Source organism: Chiloscyllium punctatum, chromosome 3, assembly GCF_047496795.1.
Source record: "Chiloscyllium punctatum isolate Juve2018m chromosome 3, sChiPun1.3, whole genome shotgun sequence".
NCBI lineage: Eukaryota > Metazoa > Chordata > Chondrichthyes > Orectolobiformes > Hemiscylliidae > Chiloscyllium > Chiloscyllium punctatum.
Window position 1 is genome coordinate 133,102,012 of NC_092741.1, and position 22,453 is coordinate 133,124,464.

The window sequence follows — 22,453 nt, forward strand, 5'->3', positions numbered from 1 at the left end:
GGAGGTTTTTAACGTAGAGCAATTAGTCTAAATTTATTTTCCTGTCATGAAATTGTATGAAATAAGCCTGTGATTAACACATACTAACTAGACTTATGAACCCATCTATGTTGTTACCAACTTGCAGGGTGGAAACCCAGAAGGTACAGTAGTTTAATCAAGTATCCAATTCCCCATGGTTGCTTTATGGGCTTCTCAAGACACCAATTCAGCAGCAATGTAAGCTACAATGTACAACAATGCTCACATATTTACTAAACATTACTGTTTAGATGTAAGTGCAGTGTATGACATTGTCATTAGCGGATTGTAACTAGTCTTACAATTGCTTTAAAGTTTCTTTCTTCACCCACCCTGTACCAGTTTGTTCTGCATCTCGTGCTTGGAGGATACAAGATGGAGAAGCTTGCTATTTACCATCATCTTTATTTTAAAACTAAACATTCTCTGCACAGTGATAATAACAACCCCCCACTGTGCTGCAAGGATGTTGTGTTTCTTCCTGGATTGCAGTTCATGGTTTTTCAACATTTATTCCTATTTTCACAGCTAGCTGAAGGATTTTACAAACTGAGCAAGTCTGCTATAAACTGAACTCAGTATCCTTATGCATCCCAGTTATAGGTCAGATGGTTCAGACTTGATGTTTATTTCCAAACTGAAAACCCTTTGTTAAGGGACAGGATATCTACTTTCCACATTCAAAGATAAAATGAGTGATATCACCAGACCAAAGTGCACTGGGTAAACTTAGGAAATTTATCAATATATCGTAGTAGAAACAAAAAGGAATAAGACTCTGAAAAGTAATAACTAAACTCTATATAAATGTTCAAACAATAGGAAAGTCCAAGAGCTAACTTTAAGCAATTCTTCCAACTGCTAGCAAGTCTTCCTGTTAAAGTTAATGAAGTCACACAGGATACTCAAGGAGCTGAGTATCCTGAGGAAACTGTGGATTTAAAATCAGTGTCATTTTATTTGTTGCAAGTAAAATAATTTTATGAAGATTGTTTTAGAACAGTACAGCACAGGAACATACCATTCGCCAAATCATATCTGTGCTGACCAAGAAACCATTTTATACTAATCCCATTTGTCTGCACATGCTGTGCATTCCTCTATTCCCTGACTGTTCATGTGTCTGTCAAAATACCTCTTAAATATTGTTATCCTATATGCTCCTATCACCTTTCCTGCAGGGCATTTCCAGCACCAACCATACTATGTAATCAACTTTCCTTGCAGATCGCCTTTAAACTAGATTAGATTCCCTACAGTATGGAAACAGACCCTTCAGCCCAACAAGTCCACACTGACCCTCTGAAGAGTAACCCACCCAGACTCATTCCACTCTCCTATATTTACCCCTGAATAATGCACATAACACTATGGGCAATTTAGCATGGCCAATTCACCTGACCTGCACATCTTTGGATTGTGAGAGGAAACCGGAGCACCCAGAGGAAACATGGGGAGAATGTGAAAACTCCATACAGAAAGTCGCCTGAGGCAGGAATTGAACCTGGGTTCCTGGCACTGTGAGGCAGCAGTGCTTACCACTGAGCCACCATGCTGCCCTATTTCCCTTCTCACATTATGTCCCATAGAATTTGACATTTCCATCCTGGGAAAAAGACTTTATCCATGCCCTTCATTTTTTTTATTTTCTAGCAGATCACCCTCAGCAAAAACAATCCAAATTTTACCAACCTCTCCTTATAGCTAACACCCTCCAATGTAGGCAACGTCCTGGTAAAACTCTTTTGCACCTTTGTATCCTTCGATAACCATCTTCAATGTCCACAATTCAGTCAATTTACATGTCGTCTGCAAACTTACTGATCATACTACCTACATTTTCAAATATTTGACCCATTTGTGATACTTTAGTAGTGCTATGTTGTTCAAAATTTGCAAATAGCTTTTGAGACCAGACAAAAGGATAAGATTGTATTCCACATCTGCCACTCCAGTAGAAGATGTGCAAGTAATTCTGAATGGATCAAAGGAAGTTCCATTGTTGTGAATCAGAGGGCTTGTAATTACAATGTAGCTACAGACAAAAGAATCTTTACGTTTTGCTGTAACATTATTTAAAACCAAGTAGCATCATGGGGAGGAAAGTTAATACTAAGTTGTTTGCTTAAGTTTAGCTCCGACTATAGCAAACTATCGACTGGTATGCATGAGGACATTCTTTCACAGAATTGTTACACTACAGGAGAACAGCTTCAGCCCATCACTTCTGTACTCACTCTCAGAGCATTTTAACTTGCTGTCAATATCCTTCCTTTTCCACTTAATGCTGCCCATTGTTTCTCTTTAAATAATCATCCAATACTCTCTTGAATGCCTCAATTGAACCTGTTTCTACCAAATCTTCAGGCAGCGCATTCTAACTCCTAACTATATACTGTGTGAATTTCTTTTTCTCAGGTTACACTTGTATGTTTTGCAAAACACTTTAGAACTGTGCTCTCTGATTCTCAATCAGCTTATGAGTGGGCATGGTTTCTCCCTATATTGCCCTCATAATCTTGAAAACATCTATCAAATCTCCTCTGTGCTTACTCCTTTTCAGGAAAATCAGTCCCAATTTCTCCAATCTTTCCTCATAACTGAAGTCTCTCATCCTTGGACTATTCTTGTAAACCTCTTCTGTCCTGTATCCAATATCCTTCCTATGTCATCCTTCCTATTATGTGGCATCCAGAATTGTACATAAGCGGAGATCTAACCAGTATCCGATATAAACTCATATACTCTTGTCCCTTTGTTGAAACTTCAAAAACAGTGTTCTTTGCACTTTTAATGACTTATGCACACATATATATATCCAGGTCTGTCTGTTCCTGCATACTCAATAATAGTACTTTCTATCTTTATATGCTCTCTTCCTGTTCTTTGTATCAAGGTGTATCACATCACTTCTCTGTATTGAACTTCATCTGCCACTCATCCACCCACTCCACCAATATTACAATACTCTTTTTTTTATTCCACACTATTCTTTTTACCGTCTACAATTCTCTGATTTTGTATCATGTGTAAACTTTGAAATTATCCCCTGTCCACCAAGATCTATAAAATTTATACATATCAGGAAAGAAACAAGTATAACTACCATCCCCTGGGGAACTCTACTTTAAACTTCTTCCAGTCTGAAAAAAATAAACATTAACTGCCAGTCTCTCTTTCCTAATGCTCAACCAATTTTATATCTACATTGCTACTGTCCCTTTTATTCCATGGCCCATAATTTTCTCACGGGTTCTGTTGTGTGGCATTATATACAGTGCCTTTGAGAAGTCCATATCCACTAAATTAGCAGCCTTCCCCTCATCAATACTCTCTCATACCTCTGAAAAACGTTAGTTAGATACAACTTTCGTCTGAACAAATCCATGCAGATTCTTCTGAATTAATCTATATTTTTTCATACCCGTATGTATCCCAAATAATTGTTTCCAAAAGTTTTCCCAGTAATGAAGTTAAATTGACTGATCTATGATTTCAGGCCCCATATTTACAACTTATTCTGAGCAAGGGTATATTGTCTGCAATTCTCCAATTCATCAGTGCCCCACTGAATTTAGAAAGAGTGAAAGACAATTGGTCCTTTTGGTCCCTAATTGGCCCTGGTCATCCTTTTACCACCCTTGTTTCTATTTATGTGCTTACAAATGATTTGGTGATTTCCCTTTTCATTAGCCGCCAGTATTTTTTCAAAATCCTTCTTTGCTTCTCGTATTTGATTTTTCATCTTCCTTCTGAACCTTCTGTTTTCAGCTTGGTTTTCAACTGTAGTTACCACCTGATTTCTAATATAAACACACTATAGTTCTTTAATTTTTTTAATCTCATTTGTCACAGAAGGTTTGCTGGATTTGTTTGTCCTACATTTTCCTTTTCAGAGGATATACTCCCACTGTGCCCAATTGTCTTGACTTTGTTGCTTTGGCTGCTGTTTCTCCCACTAACCTTTGGACAAATCAGTGGAGCTAAGAGCTCTGGAGCAGAAGCTGCAATATCATATTTTTAAATCCATGTGTAGCACAATTTCCCCAAACCTGGACTTTATTCCTACATTGTATGCAGGATATCTTTCATTCAAAGAATGAAGGAGCTACAAGGAAGTGGGTAACCTTTATTCATTGTCATAAGGTAAATTGGTTAATTTTTGGTTATTTTAATAATCATTTACATTTCCTGAAGGATGCATTCTTTGTTTTCCAGAAGTTCTTGGATATGATCCTGTAATTCTTTTCTAATTTATATCAATGTTCAAACTTCTTTATACCACAAAGTATTAGTGATCATTGTACAATGCATTTAGATCTGAAATTCTCATTAATGTTAAAGCATGTGCCTAATAATGTTCAACTATTGTAAAGAGAAAATAAATGTTACACATAATTGGTTCATGATTGGTTTAGACCATATGTTGTATATCTAGACTCCTGTTTTCGAATATTTTCCTCATACTCAAGATCTTTCAATTTGGTACATGTTTGCATATGTGATCAGACAGTTGTGCCATTTAACATTCATATTCTTACATCGCATTACTTAGGATGATATCTTAATCGTTAAACACCAAAACTGCTGGACGTAACGTGAGTTGTTCATGAGGTATTGTGTACTAACTGGCTCATGGTACCCTACTCAAGTGGTTTCATTTCAAGAGAAATTGGTAGTAAATATAAAACTTTTATTCGAGGAGGTCATGTTTTCTTGTGTTTTTAAATTTACTGTTGGTCAAACAAATATGACGATGTCACTTTAAGAGGTTATTTTGTCCTGTCTTTTTTTTTGAAGAGAGATTGTAAGGCGAGTTGACTACTGATGACCATTTGAGTAAACAGCTTGGGAGATCTTGGATTTTTTAATGCAGCCTGAATAGCTGTGGCCAGCTTTCACAGATCAGGATTCCTGAATAGCAGCGGAAGCTATTGAAGTTTCATAATAGCTGAAAGTTTCAGTGAATGTCTCCTTGCTTCTGCTCTGTCTGAATTTTCTATTGCTGTTTCTTTCCCCCATGGATTGGAGAACTGCATGTGAGAATCTGTGTCTAAATTTTCTTTATTTGCCAAGGGATGTGTTTATGTGATGTTACTACAGTGAAAACGTTACTTAGTAATAGTTAATGTATCCTTTTTTTAAAGTTTTCCAATAGAGTTAAGTTATTCTACTTCCTTTTTCTTTGGTTGTTTTTTAGCTACAGTGTTTAAACAAATTGCTTTGCTTAACATTGAGTTGTTTGACCAGTTGCATGACACCAGGAACAGACACTTTACATTTGCCTTTAAAATAAGAAAATGTTAGGGCCTAGGCTACCTTTTTAAAATATTTTGAGGGAACCTGGTCTGGTCCATAACACAAACTATAGGTCATAGCAGCTAACTCATGTCACCTTTTTTGGATTTGCATTCAGAAAGAAACAAATGTACGTTTATGCCCCACTTTTTACAATCGTCAATGACTCTAAGCTTTTTAGAACCAATTAAGTATTTTTGAAGTGCATTTCTATTGTAATGTTAAAAATGTGGCAGCCAATCTGCACACACAAACTCCTACAAATAGCAATTTGGTAATGATGAGATAATTTGTTAATTATGTTGATATGCAATAAAGGATAAATATTGGCCAGGACAATTCCATAGCTTTTATTCATCTGATCTTCTACATTCCACCCAACTGGGCAGAACTTAATTTAACATAGAACGTTACATCGCAGTACAGGCCCTTTGGCCCTCAATGTTGCGTCGACTTGTGAAACCAATCTGAAGCCCGTCTAACCTACACTATTCCATTCTCATCCATATGCCTATCCATTGACCATTTAAATGCCCTTTAAGTTGCCGAGTCTACTACTATAGTTGCTGGCAGTGCGTTCCACGCTCCCTACTACTTTCTGAGTGATGAAACTACTTCTGACGTCTGTCCTATATCTATCAACCCTCAATTTAAAGCTATGTCCCCTCGTGCTAGCCATCGCCATCCGAGGAAAAAGGCTCTCACTGTCTAACCTATCTAACCCTCTGATTATCTTATATCTCTCAATTAAGTCACATCTCATACCTTCTCTCTAATGAAAACAGCCTCAGGCCCCTCAGCCTTTCCTCATAAGACCTTCCCTCCATACCAGGCAACATCCTAGTAAATCTCCTCTGAACCCTTTCCAAAGCTCCCACATCCTTCCTATAATGCGGTGACCAGAACTATACACAATACTCCACATATAGCTGCTGCAGAGTTTTGTCCAGCTGCAGCATGACCTCATGAGTCCAAAACTCAATCCCTCAACCAATAAAAGCTAACACACCATATGCCTTCTTAACATCCCTATCACCCTGGGTGGCGACTTTCAAGGATCTATGTACCTGGATACCAAGATCTCTCTGCTCATCTACACTACCAAAAATCTTACCATTAGCTGAGAACTCTGCATTCTTGTTACTCATTCCAAAGTGAATCTCCTCACACTTTTCCACATTAAACTCCATTTGCCACCTCTCAGCCCAGCTCTGCAGTTTATCTATGTCTCTGTAACCCACAACTTTGTTCGTCACCGTTCACAACACTACTGACCTTAGTGTCATCCACAAGTTTACTAAAGCATCCTTCTATGCCCTCATCCAGGTTATTTATAAAAACAACAAACAACAGTGGACCCAAAACAGATCTTTGCGGTACCGCACTAGTAACTGAACTCCAGGATGAATATTTCCCATCAACCACCCGCTGTCTTTTTTCAGCTAGCCAATTTCTGATCCAAACTGCTAAATCACCCTCAATCCCATGGCTCCGGACTTTGTGAAATAGCCTACTGTAGAGAACCTTATCAAACGCCATACTGAAATCCATATACACCACATCAACTGTTTTACCCTCATCCACCTGTTTGGTCACCTTCTCAAAGAACTCAATAAGGTTTGTGAGGCACAACCTACCCTTCACAAAATCATGCTGACTATCCCTAATCGACTTATTCCTTTCCAGATTATCATAAATCCTAGCTCTTATAACCCTTCCCAACACTTTACCCACAACCAAAGTAAGGCACACAGGTCTATAATTTCCGGGGTTGTCCCCTTCTTGAACAAAGGAACAACATTTGCTCTCCTCCAGTCTTCTCGCACTATTCCTGTGGACAATGACGGAATAAAGATCAAAGCCAAAGGCTCAGCAATCTCCTCTGTGGCTTCCCAGAGAATCCTAGGATAAATTCCATCCGGCCCAGGGGACTTATCTATTTTTACACTTTCCAGAATTGCTAACACCTCCTCCTTATGCACCTCAATCCCATTTAGTCTAGTAGCCTGTATCTCAGTATTCTCCTTGACCACATTGTCATTTTCTAGTGTGAATACTGACGAAAAACATTCATTTAGCACTTTCCCTATCTCCTCTGACTCTACACACAACTTACTACTACTATGCTTGATTGGCCCTAATCTTACTCTAGTCATTCTTTTATTCCTGATATAGCTATAGAAAGCCTTAGGGTTTTCCTTGATCCTATCTACCAATGGCTTCTCATGTCCCCTCCTGGCTCTTCTTAGCTCTTCCTTTCGGTCTTTCCTGGCTAATCTGTAATTCACAAGCGCCCTAACTGAGCCATCACATCTCATCCTAGCGTAAGCCGCCTTCTTCCTCTTCACAAGAGATTCAATTGTCTTAGTAAATCACGGCTCCCGCGCTCGACAACTTCCTCCTGAATGGTGCATATTTATCAAGGACCCGCAGTAGCTGGTCCTTGAATGAGCTGTATATTTTGACTGTGCCCATCCCCTGCAGTTTCCTTCTCCATCCTCTGCATCCCACAACTTGCCTAATTGTATTGTAATTGCCTTTCCCCCAGCTATAACTCTTGTCCTGCGGTATATACCTATCCCTTTCCATCACTAAAGTAAACATAGCCGAATTGTGGTCTCTATCACTAAAGTACTCACCTACCTCCAAATCTAACACCTGTCCGGGTTCATTACCCAGTACCAAATCTAACATCTCATCTAAAGTGGAATATCAACCTTGATTTATTTTTGTGCTTCAACCTTGGGTGGAGACTTCAATCTGGAATATTGTGACCCAGAGGAATGGCTGTTACAGAGTTCAGGGCATTGTTTAGAGCTGGGAGTAATTGTAAAACCATTGTCATGTTCTAGGAGTTTTGATCACTTTTCTCAGAATGATTGCTATTAAATTAGCAAAAAACAGAAACTGTTGGAAGTACTCAGTAGGTCCAGCAATGCCTATGATGAGAGAAACAGAATTAGACTTCAAGGTCAGTGATCTTTCATCATGAAGTTTTAATTGAGCGTCAACAATATGCAATATGAATTCTGTTTCCTTCTCCGCAGATGCTGACAGACTGATTGAATCTGAGGGCTGACTTCCCAACGTCTGAATGATATGAGCATTGATGAGATATTTTGCAGAATTGTGTGAGACCAGCAGTCAGAAAATTCCCAATGTAAGGAGCAAACTCTCCCATTTTTCAACAATATGTAGAAAAGCAAATTGAAATTCTTGCTAATGAGCATCTAGAGAACTGCCTAAATGTAATAGCAGGCATTAACAGCTTCATTATTGTATCATTTCACCTCATTGATATACAGTTTCCCATTCTCCCAACTGCCAGATGGAATCTTGATGGTAGCAGTTCCCAACATGAATGTCAGAGCATTACTTGGCAACTCAACTCACTGCATGTTACCCCAACCACCTATCTTGGACACCAGATATCAATATCAAAGGTTACACTCAATAGCAGTAACTGCACACTCACCTCATCTACCAGGACCTGTAGCTTCTTGTTGGCAGCGCAGAGTAACAACTTTCTTCTGTCCAACTTGTCTGATCAGTTGACAGGAACTGCAGGGCAATTCTAAGCTGTTGGCACTGGTGTGCAGCTGGCCTTTAAAGATGTGCTATTGTTATGAATCCCAGCAGTGACCAGTACATTTGCTTGTGATGAGTGGGAGAATATAATGAGCTCCTCAGTATTTGTTTTTAAATGTCGGTTTTAAAATAAATTTTTTTTTTTGAAGTGTTACGGAAATGGGTAATAAAAATATTCATGAGGCAAGCTTTGATGTTGTTTCTCCATGGACTGTGGAAGTGTTTCAAAGGTATTCTCCAGATTCTCAATTATTTCCTTTTAATTTCTTCGAAGATTCTAGGGAATGACCCTCAAGCATCTTACAAATATATTTCTTCATGACCTTTGCATTGCTTACGTCTACTTTATTATGGGATTCTAAAGCAAAATAATTGGATCTAGGGACTTGAAGATTAATGTCAAGAATCTACTTAATATTTTTTGCAGCTTCTACAATAATATTTAACCTTTTCTTTTAAAGTTCACATAATGTCTTTACTAAACTTGGGAAGAGAAGTGATTGTCATTTATTTTTGGCTAGAAGGATTTGCAAAGGCTTATTGACTATATCTTCTCCTTTCTAAACTATAATGCTGTGTAATATTCATAATAGAAAACACTGAATGTGAAAAGTGTTTTAACAATGCTTTTCAGAAAGTAGGTAATTCATTTTTTTTAATTCAGTCACAGGTTGTGGACATCAAAGGCCAGGCCAGCATTTATTACACATCCACAGAGGATTATTTCTCAAATGTAGACAATAATGATACATACAAGGTAACCTAAAGATAAAAGTTAAGTGTAACGCCACTAACATTTTGGTATATGCCACCTGAACAATTTGTAATGTGGTAAATCTGTGAATCAATTTACAGATTACATCCAGTCTGAACCATAGTTTGTCAAATCAGTATTGAGAGAATGTTACGATATTTATGTATTTAATGGGCTCAAACAGATTACTAATTTATTTTTTTTAACTTGCAATAAATATGCAAGTTTCGTTCTCTCCCATTCCAAAGAGCAGTCTTCTCCTCTTTCTTCTTATGCAATCACACGAAGGATAACTTTATCAATTCTGCACTTGTGGGTCCTGAGGTGACTGTGACTAAACACTCTACCAGAGGTGGGACAGGTAGCATTTGAAGAGTCAGGTGAGTGGATATTGGAGTGCCAATTCTGTCATTAGATTTGCAGAATTTTGCATGGATATTGCTGATGATATTTCTCGTGGAGATTTCAGAAGGCGCATGTTGTCCATGTCTCTGTTGCATAAGGAAAGGCAACATTATTGTCCTGGAGACCTTTCTCAGTTTTCACATGCTCTTTCCACTATTTATGCTTGGCCTTCACCTGGACTTGGCAGAAATGCTTGTGTCAGTTAACAGCTTCACGGATGATTTTTCTCCAGTTTGGATGGTCTTGGGTCATTTCAGGGAGACTTTCTCTCTCCTGGTGACTGCTTGTCATGACAGAGCTTGGAGTAGAGAGCTTGTTCAGGGAATCTTGTGTCAAGCTTGCCAACAACGTGGCTGACCCAACAGTCTTTTGACAGTAACCAGTGTCTCAGTGCTGGGGATTCTAGTCTGAGAGAGGATAGTGATATTGAAGTACCTATCCTGCCATTGAATTTGTAGTATTTTGCATAGGTATCACTGACAATATTTCTCTAGGAATTTCAGAAATCATATATTTCCATGTCTCTAACATTTAGAGAATGGCAGGTAACACTATTACCCTGTAGACCATGAGTAAAGTGCTGGGTTTGACATCTTTATTATCAAGCAACACTCTAATCCTCAAATGGCCAGCTGTTACACTGGCATATGGAGATGATGTTGAATTTTACTGTCAATGTCTGCCATTGTGAAAGGAGGCTCCTAAGATATGAGAATTGATCCACATTGGAAGAACTTAATAGTCAGTGATAGTGTTGCATGATGGGAGAACCTTGGGCTTGCAGATGATTAACCTCAGACCTGTTCTCACAAACATTTTTATTAATGTGTCAAAAATGTTTTGGGTCTTGGCCTCTGAGTATGTGAGCATGCAAGTGTCATCTGCATACTGCAGCCTCGATTATAGAGGTAGAGGAGGTCTTGGTTCTGGATTAGAGGTGATACAGGCAGTACTCATCCTGTAGAGAAGCTTTATATCAGTGGGAAGCTTTATGGATATGCAGCAGAGTGTTACAGCAAGGCGGATACAGAAGAGCATTATGACACAGCCTTGCTGTTCCCCAGTATGCACATATAGTTGGTCTGTGGTTATTCCATTGGTGAGGATCACTGCTTGAATGTCATCAGGCAGAAAGTGGACAATGGTGATGAATCTCTGCAGGCAGCCAAACTTGAACGGAATGCTCCATAATCACTCCCAACTGACAAAGTCAGAAGCCTTTCTGAGGTTGAAGAGGGTAATTTGTGTCGAGCTTGCTGCTGTTCTCTGCAGTAGTCTGGGACTTGCCTTGCTGTGAAGATCATGTCCAGTTGTGCATATGATTGATGTAAGCCACATTGTGACTTTGATAGAAACCAATGGGAGACGGCGATTGAGGGCTTTTTCAGTGACCTTCCCTGTGGCAGGTAGGAGGGACACTGCTCTACAGTAACACATTCATCCTCATCTCCTTTCATAATAGTGACAATAACAGCATCTTAGACATCTGCTGGCAAGCTCTCTTCCTTCCAGATTTCTCTGCTACCAACTGTATTTCAGTATTTTGGTGGGAATCTGCCATTGTTGTACTTGTGTTAAGCTGGGGTAGTGATAGGTAGTGTGCTATGAGATGTAGTTGAGACATCCACATTGAGGACTTAGTCTCGGCTCAAACGTTCCTTCCAAAAAAGCACTCACTGCTTCTCTGCCATTTTGTGCCAATCCAGTCCTAGTTCTCAGTAGGGCACAGAATACTTTGTAGAATATGAAATTCTGAGGAATATTCAAAAGACTTGTGCAAACCATAGTTCGGAGTTATTTAATCATTTGAGGAGTACAGGTTGTTCTGGTATAACACGTGTTTCATCAGTGCAAGTTGGCTATAACATGATTGATGAATTGTGGACACTTTGGATAGTGCAAACTTTCTACTGAATGGGTGTGGCAATTGCCTATAGCGATTTTCTACAGCATTATTTTCTATAGCATGAAGTTGCAGAGGAATGCAATTGTTGCATTATACCAGAACACCCTGTACAGTATTCCAACACAGTAGAAGAATTTAGTGTAGTGTTTCTTTTTTTACCTTCAGCTCCATTTTATATTCCATGCTTTTCAATACTCTGGTTCTCAAACTGGAGTCCTGGACCCCCAGTAATCCAGGAAATAATCTAGAGCAGGCAAGAAAGCAAACAAATACACATGGAGGAAAAGGAAAGCGTATACAGTTAAGCTTTCTGCTTTGTTTAAAATAATTTAATTAATTAATAACTTAATGCAAAACAAGCTAACAAGATGCTAGGTTACCACTTCGTGTTTTTAAAAAAAACTTCTAAGAAATATATGTGATTCCTTTGCTCCAATTCTGTTACGGAGTACTCACTTGAATGAGACCTTTTTGTTAAAAGTCATCTCGGCTGCCATGGTTTTCAGTGGTGAGTCTTGCACTTATCTCCATCAGGAAGCTTGGCAAGCTGGGGGACCAGGTGCTGCTGTGCTACTTGGTACATGTAATTTGGATTCATGCAGTGAGCAATTGCGTAGTGAGGTTTCCTAGCCTGCTGACTATTTCCAGAACTTTCTGTTTAAATTAAGCTCATGTTGGTTTGATTCTTGTAACCATGGAAAAGCTGTCAGTTTGGCTTAGTCAAAGCTTAGCCTTGTGGCCTGGGAGAAAGCCTCTTTAAATGCAGCTTCCAGCCTTGTCACTCATTTGGAAAATACCAACCTGTTAGGTTTTACTAAACGATTTCACCAATGCACAAATCTTCCTACCCCACCAATTAAAATTGTTTTGAGGCCCAAATGACCTAAATAAAGTCATAAAGCACAGATCTCTATTCAGGGGATCCCTTTGCAACCCAAGAAAGCTCTGGGGTTACAATGGCAATTGACAGAAAGAGAGTGTCGTAGAATTATATAGCATGGAAACTGACCTTGCAATCCAACTTGACCTCACTGACGAATGCCAATCTGCTCTAGGCCCATTTGTGAACATTTGGACCATATTCTTCTAAACCCTTCCTATTCCTATACCCGAGATGCCTTTTAAATGTTGTCAGTGTACCTGCCTTTGTCACTTCTTCCAGCTGCCTATTTCATACATGCACTACCCTCTGTGTGAAATTGTTACCATCCATGTCCTTTTTAAATCTTTCCCCTCTCACCTGAAACATATGCTCTCTAGTTTTGGACTCTCCTACCCTAAGACAAAGACCTTGACTATTCATACCCCTCTGATTTTATAATCCTCTATAAGTTTACCACTCCATCTCTGATGATCCAGGGACGAAAGCCCCAGCCTACTCAGCCCCTTCCAATAACTCAAACCCTCTAGTGTCGGCAGCATCCTTGTAAATCTTTTCTGCACCCTTTCAAGTTTAATAATATCTTTCCAATAGCAAGGAGACCAGAATAGTATGCAGTATTCTAAAAGTGGCCTCAGCAATTTCCTCTACAGCCGCAACATGACATTCCAGCTCCTATATTCAATGTTCTAGCCAATGAAGCCAAGTGTGCCAAATACCTTCTTCACCATTCTATCTATGTGCGACTCCACTTTCAAAGAACTGTGCACCTGCACTCATAGGGATCTTTGTTCAGCAACACTCCGAGGGCCCTATCAGTAACTGTCTAAGTCCTGCCCTGGTTTGCCCTACCAAATTGCAACACCTCATATTTATCGAAGTTAAACTGTCCAAGTCAATTTTCAAAGTTTGACCCCTTAACCACCACTTTCTTACTGTATAAGTGGGGCCATTTTGTGAATTCATTGCAAACTATTGGAATTAATTAAATGAGGCAAAGAGATGCAATGCAAGAGGTAAAATCTCTCATTATAAACAACAGAGCTTGTCACTTGGGAGTCTAACTGGAAGAGCACAGCAGTTCAGGCAGCATCCAACGAGCAGCGAAATCAACGTTTCGGGCAAAAGCCCTTCATCAGGAATTCCTCATTCCTGATGAAGGGCTTTTGCCCGAAACGTTGATTTCGCTGCTCGTTGGATGCTGCCTGAACTGCTGTGCTCTTCCAGCACCACTAATCCAGTATTTGATTTTCAGCATCTGCAGTCATTGTTTTTACCCACTTGGGAGTCTAATACAGTCTTCGAAAGTACTGTACTGCTTCAAAATGCAAACAGCAGTAATATTTGCAGTGTTTCACTGCAACGCTTTCTTTATCACATGCTATCTAAGAGAGTGCTATTTTCTCAGAATCCAAGCATTCCTTCTGTTTTTGCATAACATTTCATACATTTTTCAAAACTCACCACTTGTACAGAGGTTATAGCAGTGGCATATAAATTATTTTGCAATGCTATATATGCTTCTGAAGACCTCCTATTAAAATTATACAACATTCTTGAGAACTTAACACTTTTAAGTGCAATTGTGTCATTTTCCAGTACACTCCTGATAACGTACATGACAAACAACAGCTATATTTGCATGCTTATATTGTTGATGAGTTATTAATTCTCAATAAATAGGAATATTTTAATGAGGCTTTCACTGAGGCCTCAAGGCTATAGGTCAAAAGTTAGCTCTGTAGATATTTTTGTGTAGTAATGCATGAAGTGACTGTGCCTCAGCAAACAAGCCATTGCTGGCCTATGCAATTTGTTGTAACTGGATCTATAGCCTGCTGACTGGGAGATTATATTTTTGCCAGTGGCCATCGAAGTCACAGTGAAACCTCTTTTGACACCAGCTTTTGGCAACATCACCAATATGTTGCAGTCTGCATTGCTGCAGCTGCGCAGTTACTTTTCACCCATTACACATTGTATAGCCTCCAACCAGTCTAAAACTACAAGATGCATCTTCTCCTGCTCTGAGTTTCATTCACAGAAACACAGAAATATTACTGTTCAGAAGTAGACTATTCAGCCCATCTTGCTTGCACAAGCTTGTTGAACGCGTATTATTACCTCGTGCTGATCTTTTGCTTTCTCCCCAGTGCCTTGCACATTATTTTCATCCAAATAATCATCCAGTGACCTCTTGATTACCTCATTTGGATCTACCCCCACTGCATTTCCAGGCAGTGCATTCCATACCCCAAAACTTGCTGAGTGATCAGGATTTTCCTAGTATCATTCTTGCTTCTTTAGCAGATCACCTGATACCTCATGTCATTGGCTCCCTATCTCCTAACAACTAAAACTTTAGATCCTAGTGGGCTTGTCCCACTCGAACTGAATAATTATCTCCAGCATTACTAATCCTAACCATTCTGGTTACTACCCATACTCCCTCCTTTCGTGGCCTGATGATAATTTCCCATGCATTTTTCTGTAAAATGCCTTGAGACTTTCTTTTTGATATTACAAGTTCATTTCTTCAGCTAATTAGAGGGTTTTTTGCCTTCATTTGGTAATAATTTGTGTCTACATGGATACTGTTTGAAAATGTTGTCATTCTTGTCAATGGAATTCAATTGGAGAATGTTTAATGTTATTGAGGTTTATGCAAGATAGCTGGAAGCCTAAAGTTTTATTTGTCAGCAAGACGTGAACCCTTTTACTTTACAAGCACACATCTGACTCAGATTTTGTGTGATTTATATTTCCTTCCTTTGAAATCCATCATAGTTGTTGTTCTTACATGTGTAAACAATGTAGTAAAACTTTGTGCTTGACCTCCCTTATTGTACCAGGGACTTTAGGTAGACTAATGCTAACATGGAATTCAAACCTTTTTCCTAAAATTGATTTAATTTTATCTCTTCGAGAAGATTACAATAATTAAGTTTTATCTGCCACCACACATTTCCCTTATGGCGAGGAAGTATCATTTTTCAAAGTTTGTTTATATTTCAGCACTTGGAGTTTTGCAAATGTAAAACAAGGTTATTTATCATTTTGGTAAGTATTTGCTTCAGTAAAACTTAAGGCAAAACATTAATCAGTAACATAAGTCCAAATCTATTTAGAGATGCCGGTGTTGGACTGGGGTGTACAAAATTAAAAATCACACAACACCAGGTTGTAGTCCATCAGGTTAAATTGGAAGCACTAGCTTTCGGAGCGCTGGTCCTTCAGGTGATTGTGGAGTACACAACCACCTGATGAAGGAGCAGTGCTCCGAAAGTTAGTGCTTCCAATTAAACCTGTTGGACTATAACCTGGTGTCCTGTGATTTGTAACTCTATATACGTTGGTCAAGCACAGTTGCTCTATTCACAATGTGGCCACTTTGTGAGTCAATATGAATTTGGCTCCTCCATGTTCACCTCAGAAACAAACTACATAAAGATACCTCCAATGTTCCGCTCAGCTGTGGATGTACAACCACACTGCACTCATAAATGTGCCATTCTAGGAACAAACAAGTCAGGTACTGCACCATTCCCTTTAGGTCTTTACACTAATGATCAGAATTGTGATTCTAGTCTGTTAACTTTGAACCTTATGGTACTGAACTACCTCAAGGCAGGTTCTCTGTTCATTTCTCCATTCTTTGTGCTTTCCTCATCTGTTGCTTTTATAGAAATGTGGGAGACATGCTGGTCTACAGGTGCGTTTGAAACAACACGGTCTCAAGGCCCCCTTCCTGAAGAAGGGCTTATGCCCGAAACATCGATTCTCCTGCTCCTTGGATGCTGCCTGACCTGCGGCGCTTTTCCAGCACCACATTTTCCAGCTCAAGTCCCCTTTCCCCAGTATACTCCTGGCAAACATCCAAGCCATTGAAAACAAGCTGGATGAACTTAAAGCTAAACTCACCTACTAAAGAGAATTGAGAGACTGCAGTATGTTCTGTTTTACAGAGAAATGGCTCACTTCTGCTTCACCTGACTGTGCCTTACAGCCTCAGGGCTTCTCAATCAACAGCTGGTCCTCGGGCAAGGCAAAGGGTGCAGTAGTCTGCCTGTTGGTCCTCAGATGTGACAACCTCGGTGTTACTGCTCCCTGTTCATCAAATATCTAACAATGAAGTTCCATTCCTCCTACCTGTCAAGGGAGCCGATTACTGCTATCCTGACAATGGTTTACATCCCACACCATGTGAAAGTGAAGAGCGCACTTGATGAAATATACACTGCTACAAATAACCTTGAGACAGAATATTTCAATCTCATCTTGGCTGGTGACTTCAATTAGGCCAACCTCAAGAGTATCACCAGCACCTCTCCTGTTGTACCAGAGGCCCAAAGACTCTAGACCATTGCCACACAACCATCAAAGTTGCGTCCTGCTCCATTCCCTGTCTGTATTTTGGTAAATCAGACCATAAGGTCAAGCTCCTTCTCCCGACTTACGCACAGAAACTGAAGTGTGAGGGTCCAGTACAGAAAGTGGTGCAATGCTGGTCTGAGGTTATGTACAAATTCCTGCGTGACAGCTTGGAATTGCTGGATTGGTGCATATTCAAGAATTCAGCGGCCAACCTAAATGAGTATGCCACTACCATCACATTCTTCATCAGTAAGTGAGTAGAGGACTGTGTGCCAAAGAAGGTAATCTGAGTGTTCCCCGACTGGAAATCATGGATGAACTGGAAGATCCAATCCCTGTTGAACACCAGTTCTGAGGTGTTCAGGTTGGGTGATTCTGAGCTATAAAAGAAATCTAGGTATGATCTTTGCACAGCCATCAGGGACTTCAACAGACAATACCTGACTAAATTCGAGTCCTAGACTAACCGCACATAACACATCGGCTGAGGTAAGGCTTACACGATATAATGGGCTACAAAGTGAAGTTGAGTAGAATTGCTGACAACAATGCATTCCTCCCCAATTAGCTCAATGCATTCTATGCTTGTTCTGAACAGAAGGTCAGTGAAATGATATCACTTGCCCCAAAAATCTCGGGGGCACCTGTACCCACAGTCATCAGTGCAGGCATCAGCTCAGCCTCCTTGAGGATGAATCTATGGAAAGCCACTGGCTTGGATGGAGTCTTCAGCCATGCACTCAGATCCTGCACAGACTAGCTGGTGGGAGTATTTCCAGACATCTTTAACCTCCCCTTACTCGAAAGTGATGTTTCAATCTGCTTCATGAAAACCACTGTCGTTCCGATGCCAAAGATAAATCAGGCATTGTGCCTTAATGACTACCACCTGGTTGCTCTGATATCCATCGTTATGAAGTGCTTCGAGAGGTTAATAATGGCACACATCAACTCCAGCCTTCCAGATTGCCTTGATCTGCTACAATTTGTCTACAACAAGGTCCTTGGCAGACACCATCTCCCTGGCTTCACACTCATCCCTGGAACATCTGGATAACAAGCGCACCAGTGTCAGACTCCTATTTATTGACTTTATCCCTGCTTTCAACACTATAATTCCAACAATTTCATTTCCAAATGCCAAGACCCAGAACTCTGGATCCTTAACTTCTTGGCCCACAGACCACAATCTGTAAGGATAGGTGACAATACCTGCTCTACAGTAATCCTCAACACTGATGTATCACAAGGGTAAGTACGCAACCCATTACTATAATCCATACACATTCATGACTGTCCGGTCAAATTCAGCTCTAACTCCATTTACAGGTTTACTGTTGATACCATTGTAGTGGGTCAGGTCTCAAACAATGATGAGACAGAATGCAAGAAGGAGATAGCTTAGTGGCATGGTGCAAAGACAGCAATCTCTCGCTCAATATCAGCAAATCAAAGGAGCTGGTTATCGAACTTCAGGAAGCAGAGTGGAGGGTACATCCCTGTCTGTACCCTGAGGTGGAAGTGGTCGAGAGCTTCAAGTTCCTGGGAGTAGATATCACCAGTGATCTATCCTGATCCATCCATGTCAACGCTACAGTCAACAAAGCATACCAACGCCTCCAGCTCCTCAGAAGGCTAAGGAAATTCGGCATGTCCACAATGACTCTGACCAATTTTTATAGGTGCACCATAGAAGGCATCCTAACCAGATGCATTACAGCTTGGTAAGGCAATTGCTTTGCTGAAAACTGCCCAAAAGTGCAGAGAGTTGTGAATGCAGCCCAGTCCATCACGAAAACCAGACTTCCTTCTGTTGACTCATCTATACTTCCTGCTGCCCTGGGAAAGCAGCCATCATAATCAAAGACCCCTCCCACCTCAGTTATACTCTCTTCCACCCTTTTCCATTATGCAGACGATACTAAAGTTTGAAAACCTGTACCAAAAGATTAAGAACAGCTTCTTCTCCTCTGTAATCAGGCTTATTAATAGACCTCTCCTGTATTGGAGTTGATCTTTCTCTGCACCTTCTCTGTAGCTGTAGCATTGTATTCTGCATTCTGTTCTGTTACCCTGATGTATTTATGTAAGCTATGAATTGCCTGTACAGTAGGCAAAGCAATACTTTCACTGTATCTCAGTATGTGTGACAGTAATAACTCAAATCAAATTAAATCAAAATCATTCAAAACAAAGCCTCCAATTTCAATTTCATGTTATTTCACATCATCATTTTCATCTATATTTCTCTAATCTTTCTTCAATCAATTTTTCATCAAACTTTCATGCCTTGTTAGCATACTTCAAGTGGTTGCCTTTACTTGATGATATTCAATAACAATATTTCTACTTGCACTATCCTGAAACCATCTTCATTGCTCCAACTGACCAGTTCCATCTTTCTCCAAAAATCACAACTTTCTCAGATTTAGGGACTGTATTTTCATCTTTGAGGTGAGAGTTGACATGACATGATAATCCTGTCTCATACCCAGCAGTGTTCACCACATTATTTTCAAAGTTGAGAGGTGTGGATAGATTAGAGATTGGTCTGTCACCCTATGGTCCTGGCATAATGTGGAAACAGAATCAGTCTGCTGTATAAGTAACCCCAATTTGCTGAAACATTAACCCAGTTATGTGGGTTAGTGTGGGCTCACTAATCCTCACCCCCTACTCAATATAACCCCAAGACCTATTCACCTCAATGCCTCCTGATTCAATTGCCCAGAATTCACTATAGAATGCAACTGCCAAGTTCTGTAATTATATTTGGAATTTTTTAAAGGCATATAAATCAAAATATACAAATATCACATAAATGTCCACTTAAAATCCATTATTCTATTAACAACTCATAAATCTGTCAAAATAAACATCACAGAGAAGGTCTGAACTATAGCCAAATGTACAAGTACATATTCACCAGGACAATTGTGTCAACAAGTCCTGTTGAGTACAATCCAATTGTGGGTATAGAAGTCAGGCAAATAATCAGAATGAGATTCCACTACACAATTGCATAAACAAGCACTGTGGATTATAAACCATTCGTGGATTTGGGAGTCAGTAGGGCACTCATACTGAGCTTCCAAAAAATAACAGTGTCAACAAAACTTCCTGAGCAAAATCATTAAAACTTTTGAACACAGTCAGAAGACCAGCCATGTTAGAGGTTTGAAATAACCAAACCAATGGCTGATCTCGACTACAGGATAAAATTAAATAGTATAGATACTTCACACTATCAAATCTAGAGTTCACTACACTGCAATGCAAAATAGTGTTTAGTAGCGGACAAATATACTCAAATTCATCTGAAGATGTTTCCACTTCCAGGATTCTCTGTTCACTGTCTTCACAGCTTGCCAGTCGTCAGAATTAACAAGCTGACAATCACATCATTTAATGGTCAATTATCTTTCCTAGACAATCATCACTCACTGTAATAAAAACATGTTTAATCTAGGCTGCAGCATTTATTAATGGCACATGTAGTAGACAATGCATTTATATTTGCATTTTTTATATTTAAATAGCTTGTGCAATTCACATTGCCTACCAAAACTGGCCAAACGCCATCAAAATTGTGTTAGGTCTAAAATAAGCACTTCCACATGTGCTAGCAATGACAAGACATCAGCAAGCAGAATCCTGACTCAATCCCTTATTTCACACTGGTGGGAATTGTCAGTGCAGGGAATGGAGGCTGCATGCACCAGTTCAAGTGCATGCCTGCAATTTTACAGCTTACCCAACACATTTTTACTCCATATTGGGTGGGAAAATTCAGCTTTGGATGTCTGATTTTCTCAAGGTACACGGTAGTTCTGTACAACAAGAATCTCCAAGTAGCAGTTTTCGATAGTCTTTTCTTGTGATTTCTATTTGTTCCAGTTCTGAGAAATTCATTTTTACGGAATGCATTCATTGCCATGAATATTCTGGCTCTGATTTCTTCAAGGCAGTAGTGTAACTATCTTCACTTTGGCTTGCTTACCATTATTTTATCTAATCTTCATAACCGTTGTCTTATCTTACATAAGGTTCCATTCCGTAAGCGTTCACCTCTTTATTCAGATTGTCCATTAGTGTCTGTATATTTTATGCTAGCCAATAGGACTTGATCATCTGAAAATCTTAACTTGACATCTTTCTGTGCTTCAACTATTGCTCTTTATCATGTCTTCCAAAAGTGATAAAGAACAATGGCATTAGCAGATAATTTTGTCTCACTCTTGACTGATTCAGTTTTATCAATACTGTCCTCATTATAGAAGTCTGTTTCATGTGCAAAACTACCATCACTCTTTTATCTCTTCAGACAACTTGAGCACTTGCAACAGCTTTTGAATAGTTTACCCAGCTGTCAGCTTTTTTTATCATCTACAAAGTAGGCTCATAGTTTGATTAATGCTCACATCTATACATTTTTCTGGAACACTTCCTAGAAGTGATTTGATCACTGTCAATATAGTGGACATTTTGACTTTCAGTCTATATACTAGGACCATGACTTTCCCTTGCATGTGTAAACAAAGCTATAGTGTGATGCTCTGACATCTTGAGGTATTAGCTTTCTCCAATAAGCCTAATTGTGCTCCATAAAAGTTCTTCTGACAAATCTGCATTAGTGTCCATCTTCTCATATGACTTAAGTAATTCTTGTGTTATTTGTTCTAATTCTTCACTTCTGCAAGGAATGCATCACAATCTTATGCTTTTCCTTCTTTCTGTTCTTTTATAGCTCTAAATAATTTGTACTCCAGAAGATCGGGTAATGAATTATCCTGGAAAATGTTCTTCTTTCTCATTAAATTGGCTTTCCATCTTTGTCATACAGGTCTCTTTGTACTCCTTCTCCATATTTTCAACTTCTTCAGATTCTATAAGTAGCCGGATCATTTTCTTTTCTTGCACATGTTTCCTCAAGTCCAATTCTCTGTCCTGCTATCTCCACCAATTCTCCCTTACCTAATCAGCCTGTCCTCTAATCACACTGTTTTTTTTATATATTTACCTACTTTCACTGGAGTTTTGATTAGATTAGATTAGATTAGATTAGATTAGATTACTTACAGGATCATTTGTTCTTATATTTTTCCCTCGATCAGATTCTTCATAATTTCTTTTGAGAACCATGGCGTTCTAATCCATTTCCCTTTACCTTGCGCTTTGAGCATATACATTTTTCAAGGGTGCATTGTAATATTTATGGAGCTACGTT

The 22,453-nt window shown here is 39.4% G+C and overlaps 1 long non-coding RNA gene across 1 annotated transcript; it reads left to right on the plus strand.

Moving 5' to 3' along the window:
• Window positions 1-225: 225 nt before the first annotated feature.
• On the plus strand, window positions 226-21,966 carry LOC140465138 (uncharacterized). The gene is made up of 5 exons (XR_011955114.1): window positions 226-5,060; window positions 8,367-8,479; window positions 9,572-9,664; window positions 9,915-10,041; window positions 16,538-21,966. It is a non-coding gene; the product is annotated as an uncharacterized lncRNA (long non-coding RNA).
• The last annotated feature ends 487 nt before the right edge of the window (window positions 21,967-22,453 follow it).